Consider the following 13,088-nt stretch of genomic DNA (forward strand, 5'->3'; position numbering starts at 1 on the left):
ATCAATGATAAGATATGCTCAAAACATTACTATGAGCGATTGAAACGGATGAATTACAGGACCTGTTGAACGGAAGGAAAAGCCTACTACTTCCTCTTCTTCTCAGCGATCACAGGCCCTGTAGACCACGCGCTGCATCAACGATCTGCTTCCACCGCCTTCCATCTCTCGCAGCCTCTCTCCGCCCTGCGGAAATGCCTAATGCTGCGATGTCCTTCTCTATGTCACCTTTCCACCTTGTACGGGGTCGGCCCAATGGTCTTGTTGCCTGGAGAGTCCCTTCAAATGCTTTCTTGGAGATTCTGTTGTTTTCCATTCTGGCCACATGTCCAGCCCATTGCAGTCTCCTACTTTTTAATTTCTGGATGATAGTGGGTTGCTTCATTAACTGATAACTTTCATTGTTCTTTCGAATTTTTCATGCGCCATTCGCCAACACAGGTCCCCAGATTTTTCTCATTACTTTTCTTTCGAAAACATTCAGGTTTTCTTTTTCATTCTTTGTAAGCGTCCAGCTTTCTGAACCGTATAGTACTATGGGGCAGATAATAGTGTTGTATATCTTCATCTTTGTGGTGATTGACAAAGCTTTACTTTTGAGTGGATTGCTTAGTGAGTACAGACATCGACCCTGAGGCTATTCTTTCATTTATATCCATTGTTATGATATTTTTACTGTTGAAACGTGATCCAAGGTATTTAAACTGGAGAACTTTTCTGAATTTAGAATGTTGGTCAATTTCAAAGTAAGGATTTGGGTTTATGACTTGACGTATTTCCATATATTCGGGTTTCTCTTAGCCAAAAGCCCGATTTTGCTGGCACTGTGCCTGAGAGATCTGTACATGTCTTTCAGTTTTTCTTCAGTTTCACTCAGCAACACTGTATCATCTGCATAAGCCGGGAGTTTTACTTCACTGTGTTCGAATCGGATGCCATTGTATAGATGTAAATTACTCTCCCGAACCACTTTCTCTAATGCAAGGTTGAAGAGGACACATGAAAGAGCGTCTCCCTGTCGTAAGCCTGTTTTAATTGGAAAGGTGGGGGATATGGATCCTCTGAACTTCACTGGTGCCTGGGAGCCATCCATGCACAGTTGTATCATCCGAATGATTTTACTGGGTATAGTAAATTCTCGTAATGTGTTGTAGAGGCTACTTCTGTGGCTGCTGTCGTAGGCTCGCTGGAAGTCAATGAAGAGACAGTGGATATTTTTGTTAAATTCCCACTATTTCTCAAAGATCTGTCGTATAGCAAACAAATTATCGGTTGTGGAACGGTTTGTTCGAAATTCAGCCTGGTAATCTTGAATGATGTTTTCTGCATAAGGTTTAAGTTTTTCCAGAATGGTCACTGAATCAGCAAACTGATTCCTCCGTAATTTCCACATTCCATTCTGTTTCCTTTCTTGTGTATGGGACAAATTACCGCAGTTTTCCAATCTTCAGGCAGTGTTTCAGTTTTCCAGATCATTGTGATAAGGTTATAAATTGCTTTGTGTAGTTTGTTTCCGCCCTCTTTCTGCTGATATCTGGTCTACATCTACATCCATACTCCGCAAGCCACCTGACGGTGTGTGGCGGAGGGTACCCTGAGTACCTCTATCGGTTCTCCCTTCTATTCCAGTCTCGTATTGTTCGTGGAAAGAAGGAGTGTCGATATGCCTCTGTGTGGGCTCTAATCTCTCTGATTTTATCCTCATGGTCTCTCCGCGAGTTATACGTAGGAGGGAGCAATATACTGCTTGACTCTTCGGCGAAGGTATGTTCTCGAAACTTTAACAAAACATATTTCTGAGAAATACTCTTTCCATCTTTCTAGGATACCTTCCAGATGCGTTAGCATATTTTGTTTTTTATCGTTTATGAATAGGTTTTCCCTTTGATAACCTCTCTTACTTTTCTTTGTATATTGTAACAACTTCTTTGAGTTTCCATCCCTGCTTTCCAAAGTGGAAACCAGGAACAACCTACTGAGTTCGGAATATGCAATGAGAATAAAACAAAAGAAAGCAGCAGCAGCATAATATGTTATGACGTAAAGACAAGCGCCGGCACGCCAGTCTGGAACGACAAAGCAGAGAAGGCGGTGAGGAGGGGTCAGCCAGTCGCACGCTGACTGGGTCTCTCTCCAGGATGACAACGCGACAGCAGTGGCTCTTATATGAAGAGGACACAGTCCCGCGACCGACTGGTGGCGGCCCAGTTCGATAGCAGCTTCAAGATTAGCTAATTGGATAGCAGCGTCAACGTTAGGCACTTCGATAGCAGCTTAGGACTTGTTTTCATTAGAGATCAGCAGCCACTGCAAAGACTACTTCGTATGTCGCCATTTGCTTGCGACACATCTACGTAATTGCCAAAGTTAAGTATTGTATTTGATTAACTGTAATAGAACTTATTAATACGAGTTCTTTGTTTGTCTAGAAAACCGAGTAAGCAGCGGCACGAGATGCCACAAGATTGACGACGAGGCTGGTCGAAATATGATCAGCGAACAACTTTGCAGTACATTTGGGACTGTGCGGTAGACGAATTGAAGGGTTCTGCTACGTTGAGGTCAAAATAACACAAGATGTTTGATTGGATTGGACAGTGTCTTGAAGGGAGGATATAAGATGAACATCAACAAAAGCAAAACGAGAATAATGGAATGTAGTCGAATTAAGTCGGGCGATGCTGAGGGAATTAGATTAGGAAATGAGACACTTAAAGTAGTAAATGAGTTTTGCTATTTGGGGAGCAAAATAACTGATGATGGTCGAAGTAGAGAGGATATAAAATGTAGACTGGCAATGGCAAGGAAAGCGTTTCTGAAGAAGAGAAATTTGTTAACATCGAGTATAGATTTAAGTGTCAGGAAGTCGTTTCTGAAAGTATTTGTATGGAGTGTAGCCATGTATGGAAATGAATCATGGACAATAAATAGTCTGGACAAGAAGAGAATATAAGCTTTCGAAATGTGGTGCTACTGAAGAATGCAGAAGATTAGATGGGTAGATCACATAACTAATGAGGAGGTACTGAATAGGATTGGGGAGAAGAGAAGTTTGTGGCACAACTTGACAAGAAGAAGGGATCGGTTGGTATGACATGTTCTGAGGCATCAAGGGATCACCAATTTAGTATTGGAGGGCAGCGTGGAGGGTAAAAATCGTAGAGGGAGACCAAGAGATGAATACACTAAGCAGATTCAGAAGGATGTAGGCTGCAGTACGTATTGGGAGATGAAGAAGCTTGCACAGGATAGAGTAGCATGGAGAGCTACCTCAAACCAGTCTCAGGACTGAAGACCACAACAACAACGACGTTTGATTGAAGGAGAAGATAAGAAACATATTAGTACCGACACGGAGAACATCGGTACAAAAAGTCTACTATAGTCTGTTCATCATTAGAACAATCCTGATGTAAACATAACCCTGTGTATTCTTCCGCGTTTGCTATTTGCTCGTTGGATTTTATTTCGCACGGAGCTTCACCTAATGTAACCTTACACTTCATGAAGCAGCGTAGCTTGTCCGACTACTCAGGAAAGATAACTCAGTGCACTTCACATTACTGATGCATGTAAACAGGGAAGTCAGTCCATCAAGCCCAGGTCATCATGTGGAAGTTTGTTTCTGTTCGATATTCCACAGCTAAATGATAATATTTCGTTTCATCTGTTCCCAGTTGGTTTATTTTAACATTTCTCACAGGTAGGTATTTGAAAATGCTGGAACGGGGAAATCATTCACGTCAAAAGTATTAAAATAAAACATTCTGAATCAGATTAGACCAAACATTGGACCTGCAGGTACACTATGTCATCAAAAATATAAGGACGACACCCCCCTCCCCAAAAAAAAAGCATACGTTTTTCATAGTAGGTGCATTGTGCTGCCACCTACTGCAAAGTAACCTCAGTAGTCATCAGACATCATGAGAGAGCAGAACTGGGCGCTCCGAAGAACTCATGGACTTCGAACGTGGTCAGGTGATTGGGTGTCATACATCTGTACGCGATATTTCCACGCTCCTAAACATCCCTAGGTCCTCTGTTTCCGACGTGATAGTGGAGTGGAAACGTGAACGGACACGTACAACACAAAAGCGTGCAGGTTGACCTTATTTGTTGACTGACAAAGACCGCCGACAGTCGAAGAGGGTCGTAGTGTGTAAGAGGCAGACATCTATCCAGACCATCACACAGGAATTCCAAACTGCATCTGGATCCACTGCAGGTACCATGACAGTTAGGCGGGAGGTGAGAAAACTTGGATTTCTCAAGGAAAGGACATGTACTTTTATTCAGTTTCTATAGTAATGTTTCACATTACCAACAACTTTGATCTTGGCACAGCTCAGTGCACCTTTAACCCATACCGACACAGACGCTCATTCATTTACTTTACGACGATTTCTTGTCCTAAGAACCAACGGCATTGTAGACATATAGTAAGATGAACCACGATCTCTGTTATACACTTCACATATCTGAGATGTACGATAAGCAATAACTTCTCGCCTGTTGAAAGTCTCCAGCCCTGATACATCTGACGTCGGTAAATGCCAAACGACGACTCACTTGGTGTAAGAAGCGTAAACATTGGACGATTAAACAATGTAAAAACGTTGTGTGGAGTGACGAATCACGGTGCATAATGTAGCGATGCGATGGCAGGGTGTGGGTATGGCGAATGCCCGTTGAACGTCATCTACCAGCGTATGTAGTGCCAACAGTAAAATTCGGAGACACTGGTGTTATGGTGTGGTCGTGTTTTTCATGTAGGGGGCTTGCACCCCTTGTTGTTTTGTGTGGCACTATCACAGCACAGATCTAAATTGATGTTTTAAGCACCTTCCTGCTTACCACTGCTAAAAAGCAATTCGGGGATTCCGATTGCATCTTTCAACACGATCGAGCATATGTTTATAATGAACGGCTTTTAGCGGAGTGGTTACACGACAGTAACATCCCTGTAATGGACTGGCCTGCACAGAGTCCTGACCTATATCCTCTAGAACATCTTTGGGATGTTTTGGAGCGCCGACTTCGTGCCAGGCCTCACTGACCGACATCGATACCTCTGCTCAGTACAGCACTCCGTGAAGAATAGGCTGCCATTCCCCAAGAAACCTTCCAGCACCTGACTGAACGTATGCTCGCGAGGGTGGAAGCTATCATCAACGCCAAGGGTGGGCCAACACCATATTGAATTCCTGTATTAACGACGGAGGGCGCCACGAACTTGTAAGTCATTTTCAGCCACTTTTGATCACATAGTATAATTAATAAAATCGACAAACAGCAGACAAGTAATAAAACTTTAAATGCCATTTAAATTGTTAAAGCAATAAATTAATATGCAGTGATACTCCGGTAATATGCTTCTTAAGGAACCAGGCGGAAACCATATTTTAACTTAGAAAAAAAAGAGCGTTAGAACCATCAACATTTCACCGCTTTTTAACAGCGTTCCTCTTCTGTGTTTCACTAAAGAACACGACGCAGTTTCAGCAATTTTCACGGTACACACGAACGAGTGAGGAGCACCACAATGATTGCCTGCATGATTGTTGAAATGCAACGTGACGGGGGAGGGTGAATCAGAAACGGAAGAACTTCTTTGCACCCTGCTACCCCCTCGGATATTTCTTCAGAATGACACATATAACTAAACTCTCCTGTACAGGTAGATCACAAACAGAGGATTGGTGAACAATGCATTGTCACACACAAAGACCGATTTTCCTTCGCACACCCCGTTCACTCTCAAATGCACAAAACAAGATGTCATTTCAAAAACCATTTCAAGAAAATTAAGTATGCGTTGAATCACTCACAACCTTGCGTGTACAGGTCAGTTACTACATCCACTATACCAACACAACTACATCGATTTAAGATATTGTTATAATGATAAATTTCCATGTTTCTCAAATTTAATAAACAGTAGGTGAAAACTTAAGCGTTTGAGGAACTCGAGTTCAAACGAGAAACTGAGAGAGCATTTACAACCAAAAACAATATGTACCAATCTGGAGCAGCCATAACTTCGTGCACAATGTTGTTCAGAAAAGCGACTGTACCTGAGATACGAAGTAAGAAATTCATGGCGTGAGCATTTAGCATACTGAACGGCAACTGTTTGTTAATGCTGTAGAACGTCTTAAATTTCCATTAGCGGTAGTATGACACAAAATACGTAATATATTATGCGGCTCTACTTCCAATGGCCTGACTATACCCATAGATGTGTGCCACAACGCATGTGTTTGTTTACATCAGGATTGTTCTTACGGTGAATACACTATAGTATCAAATACTTCGTTTCTGAGAACTTGTGTCTGGAGCACATCAACACGTAGAAATGAATTGTGAACGGCCCAAAAAAAAAAGACAATCAAAGCGTCTGGCATGAGGCATAATAAAAACGTGCTGAAAATGCACAATAAAGAGGTACCCTGTAAAATAATTTAGGGAAGGAATATGCACAAACAGTGACTAAGAGTGACAAGATGATATAATGTAAAGGGCGATATCAGAGAGTACAAAAAAGGTACGATGAAAGGAAAAAAGGTTGCCGCTTACTACATTTTCTCAGTACATACCGTAAATCTGCCGCAGTAGGCATGACGTTTTAATGTATTATTTCGATACTATTAACTCTAATCGCAACATATTTGGTATACAGTATCCACATATATCAGTAAATGCGCCGGCAAATTTATGTCTCTTTACAACATATAATTCAGGAGATATGACGTGGTAAACATCGAGATGCGTGACAAAGTTCCGCGTCAGGCACGACGTTTTGTCTATTATTTCTTCACTGCTAACACTATTCGCAAAAAGTTTCGCAAAGGTGTTAAAAAAAGTATATAAAACCACGGGCGTATTCCTAAAAAAAAAAACTCCCGAGATGGGCCAGCAACTGCCTCTTCACTCGTTTTGATAATGTTTAGCAAACTGCACAATAAAAACACGCGGAACAGTGCAGCGCAAAACAATAACGAAGCAGACGACAATGGCTACCTTGTACAAGACAGTCAGCTACGTAATGTTGGCAGCAGTCGAAAATGCGTACCTACCGAAGCCTCCCGACGTTTTACCGACTTCTACCGATTCAGGACTAGGGAGAGGTTTGCCATCTAAAAGTTTACACACTGTACAGTACCTTCCACAATACTAGAGGGAAATTTAGAGCAAAAACATTTTACTACATGACAGAGATTGACTGGAACATACGCAATAAATAATAGAAGACGTTGCAAATATTATTCTGATGTACTGAGATTATCATTGGAGAGACAATCGTGGTGAGCCATGTCTAACTAGTCAGAAGTCATCAGATGACACAAAACAGAACTCGGTATAAATTAATATTTGAACTGTCCAGTGAAAAATTAGGACACATTTAGGATGAACTATGCAAAATTTGATATCGTCTAGAGATCGCTGTGCCACATCAAAGTCGGCAACACATATTGATAACAGATGTTAGCGAGCAACGACCTATATAAACAACACAGACTGGCTATGGCACCGCCATCTTTGAAGCAACTTGAAAACTGAGCCGCCATGTCTTGTAACGTCAAGGTGCAGCCTACACGTCGTCTGCTAATACTGAATGTTGTTATTGTTTACTACGCATGGAGTAAAAAAAAAAAAAAAAAAAGCCAATCTGCACTGACAATCAGATTTCTCTACTAGTGATGAAGGCTAAAAGAAATGAAACACACTTCTGACATCGATTAATTGAAAAGTTTATTACGAAATGTTGCAGTTCATTTCGCTGCAATGTCATATAGATTAGGTCAAAAACAATTTTAAATAGTTCAGTAGGTCCAAAAACAATCAATTGACAGCGCAGGACGTTTCACTGTTCCTTAAGCAATATAAGTTTGTATATATTTGCCGAATATGTTCCCCTCTTTCTTCCATTGGCCTGGTTTTTGCACAAATGGTGTAACCTACAATTAAAATACTACTTTAACAGCATCCTGACTGGAAAAGAGTAATGTGACTCTTCTCCAAATTCAGCTGGCACCATTAGATGGTCAAAATCGAGTAAATAAATTCGGCCTGTCACCCAACATTCTGAACAATTCCACACACAACTACAGAAGGAAGTTCTTCTTCAGTATTAAGGTTTGACAGTCACTGAAAACCCTTTCTGCCACTGTTAACAATTTGAATACACTCTTTGGAGCAGTATAAAAACTATTTTTGATGCATTTTATTGCAATGAAAGCTGTTTTCCATCAGTTTCCTCCAATTTACGGAGGTACTGCTGCAGTAAATTAAGTTTCACACTGGCTGTTAAACCATTAAGAAAACAATAGCCAACAGGAATTTTCTAACTCTTATTAATCCAAGTGACCATAAACACTAGTGCCTCTTTTGCTATTTGGTTGGTTGGTTGTTTGGGAAAGGAGACCAGACAGTGTGGTCATCGGTCTCATTGGATTAGGGAAGGAAGTCGGCCGTGCCCTTTCAGAGGAACCATCCCAGCATTTGCCTGGAGTGATTTAGGGAAATCACGGAAAACCTAATTCAGGATGGCCGGACGCGGGATTGAACCGTCGTCCTCCCGAATGCGAGTCCAGTGTCTAACCACTGCGCCACCTCGCTCGGTTTGCTATTTGGCTATCATCACTTTCCTCACATCCTTGCCCTAAGTCAACATAACCCCAGACCTTATTACCATCCCATATTTAAGTCTTTTTTTAAGAGCCCCCTCATCGAACATAAGTGCAGCTAAAATAGGTCCTGAACTATGTTGAACCTCATCTGCTAATTTTTTTAAGCTTTCTTCTGTAGATCCAGGACTGCCATTTACTGTAGTTGCCCACCTGCAGAGTGTTCGAGGATGGGGTAATTTAACAGACTTCCTCAAATAATTATAAGCTTTGAAGGAGTAAAAACTGAGTGTAAGGGCAAACTGTCTTGTTTCTTTAAGATATCAGGAATTGAACATTTGTTTTGCATTGCAAAAAGTGCTTCAGAATATCACTATTTTTGTCACATCCTATCACTTCAGAAGCACAGTCTTGAAGTCTCTTATTTAGGCCTACAACCACTGTTTTATATGTCACAATTTGTTTCTTCTTTCTTGAAACACTTTGCCTTGCATCTTTCGCTTGCTTCCTCAGTTTCTCGGTCCTTTTCTGTAGGGCCTCATAATTCTGTTTCAATTTTTTGGGGCTAGGCAAACAATAAGAATGATCTATATGATCATTCTGATTCACTCTTTCACCTACAAAAATGAAGTATTATCATTAAGCTTCATTTTTCTTTAAACATACATTGGGGGTTTTTTAGGTTAGAGGGACCCCCCCTTGGGCGAAACGATAAAATACCTGACGGCTTACCAGAGAGGACATTATCATCGTTGATAAAGAACGTCCGTCCTCAGAGACCAAAAACAGGAAAAGTTAACGTAATATTGGTAAACTGCAGGAGTATCCAGGGCAAGGTTCCTGAATTAGTATCTCTTATTGAAGGAAATAGTGCGCATATAGTATTAGGAACGGAAAGTTGGTTAAAACCGGAAGTGAACAGTAACGAAATCCTAAACACAGAATGGAATATATACCGCAAGGATAGGATAAACGCCAATGGTGGAGGAGTATTTATAGCAGTAAAGAATTCAATAATATCCAGTGAAGTTATTAGCGAATGCGAATGTGAAATAATCTGGGTTAAGCTAAGTATCAAAGGTGGGTCAGATATGATAGTCGGATGCTTCTATAGACCACCTGCATCAGCAACCGTAGTAGTTGAGCGCCTCAGAGAGAACCTGCAGAACGTCGTGAAGAAGTTTCGTGATCATACTATTGTAATAGGGGGAGACTTCAATCTACCAGGTATAGAATGGGATAGTCACACAATCAGAACTGGAGCCAGGGACAGAGACTCTTGTGACATTATCCTGACTGCCTTGTCCGAGAATTACTTCGAGCAGATAGTTAGAGAACCAACTCGTGAAGCTAACGTTTTAGACCTCATAGCAACAAATAGACCGGAACTTTTCGACTCCGTGAATGTAGAAGAGGGTATCAGTGATCATAAGTCAGTGGTTGCATCAATGACTACAAGTGTAATAAGAAATGCCAAGAAAGGAAGGAAAATATATTTGCTTAACAAGAGTGATAGGGCACAAATCGCAGAATATCTGAGTGACCACCATCAAACGTTCATTTCTGAGGAAGAGGATGTGGAACAAAAATGGAAAAAATTCAGAAACATCGTCCAGTACGCCTTAGATAAGTTCGTACCGACTAAGGTCCAAAGCGAGGGGAAAGATCCACCGTGGTATAACAATCATGTACGAAAGGTACTACGGAAACAAAGAAAGCTTCATCATAGGTTTAAGAGTAGTCGAATCATAGCTGATAAGGAAAAGCTGAACGAAGCGAAAAAGAGCGTAAAGAGAGCAATGAGAGAAGCATTCAACGAATTCGAACATAAAACATTGGCAAACAATCTAAACAAGAACCCTAAAAAGTTTTGGTCATATGTAAAATCGGTAAGCGGATCTAAATCCCCTATTCAGTCACTCGTTGACCACGATGGCACCGAAACAGAGGACGACCGAAGAAAGGCAGAAATACTGAATTCAGTGTTCCGAAACTGTTTCACTGCGGAAAATCGTAACACGGTCCCTGACTTCAGCCGTCGCACGGACGCCAAAATGGAAAATATTGAAATAAACGATATCGGAATTGAAAAACAACTGCTATCACTTAGTAGCGGAAAAGCATCCGGACCAGACGAGATACCCTTAAGATTCTACAGTGATTATGCTAAAGAACTTGCCCCCTTTCTATCAGCAATTTATCGTAGATCGCTGGAAGAACGTAAAGTACCTAGCGACTGGAAGAAAGCGCAGGTCGTTCCCATTTTCAAGAAGGGTCATAAATCAGATGCGAATAATTATAGGCCTATTTCGCTTACGTCAATCTGTTGTAGAATAATGGAACATGTTTTGTGTTCTCGTATTATGACGTTCTTAGATAATACAAATCTCCTTCATCATAACCAACATGGATTCCGCAAACAGAGATCATGTGAAACTCAGCTCGCCCTATTTGCCCAAGAAATTCACAGTGCCGTAGACACTGGCGAGCAGATTGATGCCGTATTCCTGGACTTCAGGAAGGCATTTGATACGGTTCCGCACTTACGTTTAGTGAAAAAAATACGAGCTTACGGAATATCGGACCAGGTTTGTGATTGGATTCAGGATTTCCTAGAAGAAAGAACACAACATGTCATTCTTAACGGTTCAAAATCTGCAGATGTAGAGGTAATTTCGGGAGTACCGCAAGGAAGCGTGATAGGACCTTTATTGTTTACAATATACATAAATGACTTAGTTGACAACATCGGTAGCTCCGTGAGGCTATTTGCAGATGACACGGTTGTCTACAAGAAAGTAGCAACATCAGAAGACTCGTACGTACTCCAGGAAGACCTGCAGAGGATTAATGCATGGTGCGACAGCTGGCAGCTTTCCCTAAACGTAGATAAATGTAATATAATGCGCATACATAGGGGCAGAAATCCATTCCAGTACGATTATGCCATAGGTGGTAAATCATTGGAAGCGGTAACGACCGTAAAATACTTAGGAGTTACTATCCGGAGCGATCTGAAGTGGAATGATCACATAAAACAAATAGTGGGAAAAGCAGGCGCCAGGTTGAGATTCATAGGAAGAATTCTAAGAAAATGTGACTCATCGACGAAAGAAGTAGCTTACAAAACGCTTGTTCGTCCGATTCTTGAGTATTGCTCATCAGTATGGGACCCTTACCAGGTTGGATTAATAGAAGAGATAGACATGATCCAGCGAAAAGCAGCGCGATTCGTCATGGGGACATTTAGTCAGCGCGAGAGCGTTACGGAGATGCTGAACAAGCTCCAGTGGCGGACACTTCAAGAAAGGCGTTACGCAATACGGAGAGGTTTATTATCGAAATTACGAGAGAGCACATTCCGGGAAGAGATGGGCAACATATTACTACCGCCCACATATATCTCGCGTAATGATCACAACGAAAAGATCCGAGAAATTAGAGCAAATACGGAGACTTACAAGCAGTCGTTCTTCCCACGCACAATTCGTGAATGGAACAGGGAAGGGGGGATCAGATAGTGGTACAATAAGTACCCTCCGCCACACACCGTAAGGTGGCTCGCGGAGTATAGATGTAGATGTAGATGTAGATGATTAATAGTAAAATTCACACATAACCCATACAGCAAATAAATAACAGGAAAACTATTTTACCTAGTTCATTTGATAAGGAAGATGATTCTTCACTGACAGGCCGTTTTCTTGGTTGTATCTATACTATAGTTGTTTTCTGCAGATGGTCAGGAAACGTAAATATTGTCGGTACTGCGTTTGCCAGAAGTCGCCTTTTCTCGTTTGTACTATACATGTATCTATCTTCAAAGTGAAACCAGCATATGTAGCTATATTGAGTTGGCTGCCACTTATCTCGTCTCGTATTGGCTACCCACCGACTTAACAGCTCTTTCTTTTTCAGAGGAAATCTAAAAATAAAGAGACGTGTATACAGTAGCTTATTTACATTTTGTATACAGCTTAAACACGAAAATGATGCACAAAACGCTAAGTACAACACGCATTTAGATACTCACCTGAAATATGATATTCCAGTTGTTTTATCACTTCTATTAGCGCAATTGTACGCTGCACATACACTGGGCGTGATTCGCTATCGGTCAATAAGACTTCTAAAACAAATTACAACCGGAAAACAGTGATTTTCTAACGCCAGTACTATACACCAAATGTAAATACACTGACATGTAGACGTTTCAAAAAATGGCGGCCGATGTTGCTTTTTGCTGCCGCTGGGAGCGCTGTTACCTCACAGATAGCCACTCTATGTAGTTTATATACCTGCTCGTTAGCGAGGTCTCGGACTCTCTGCAGTCCACAACGATGTACAGGATGCAGTCGTGAAGACTGCGCCTCCCGTCTCAGCACAGAAACGCCCTTGTGCCGTGGGACAATACAGATCCTAGTATGGCAGCACTCTGCCCTAGTTCGTGACCTCATC

The sequence above is a fragment of the Schistocerca cancellata genome, chromosome 10 (assembly GCF_023864275.1).
Source record: "Schistocerca cancellata isolate TAMUIC-IGC-003103 chromosome 10, iqSchCanc2.1, whole genome shotgun sequence".
Classification (NCBI taxonomy): domain Eukaryota; kingdom Metazoa; phylum Arthropoda; class Insecta; order Orthoptera; family Acrididae; genus Schistocerca; species Schistocerca cancellata.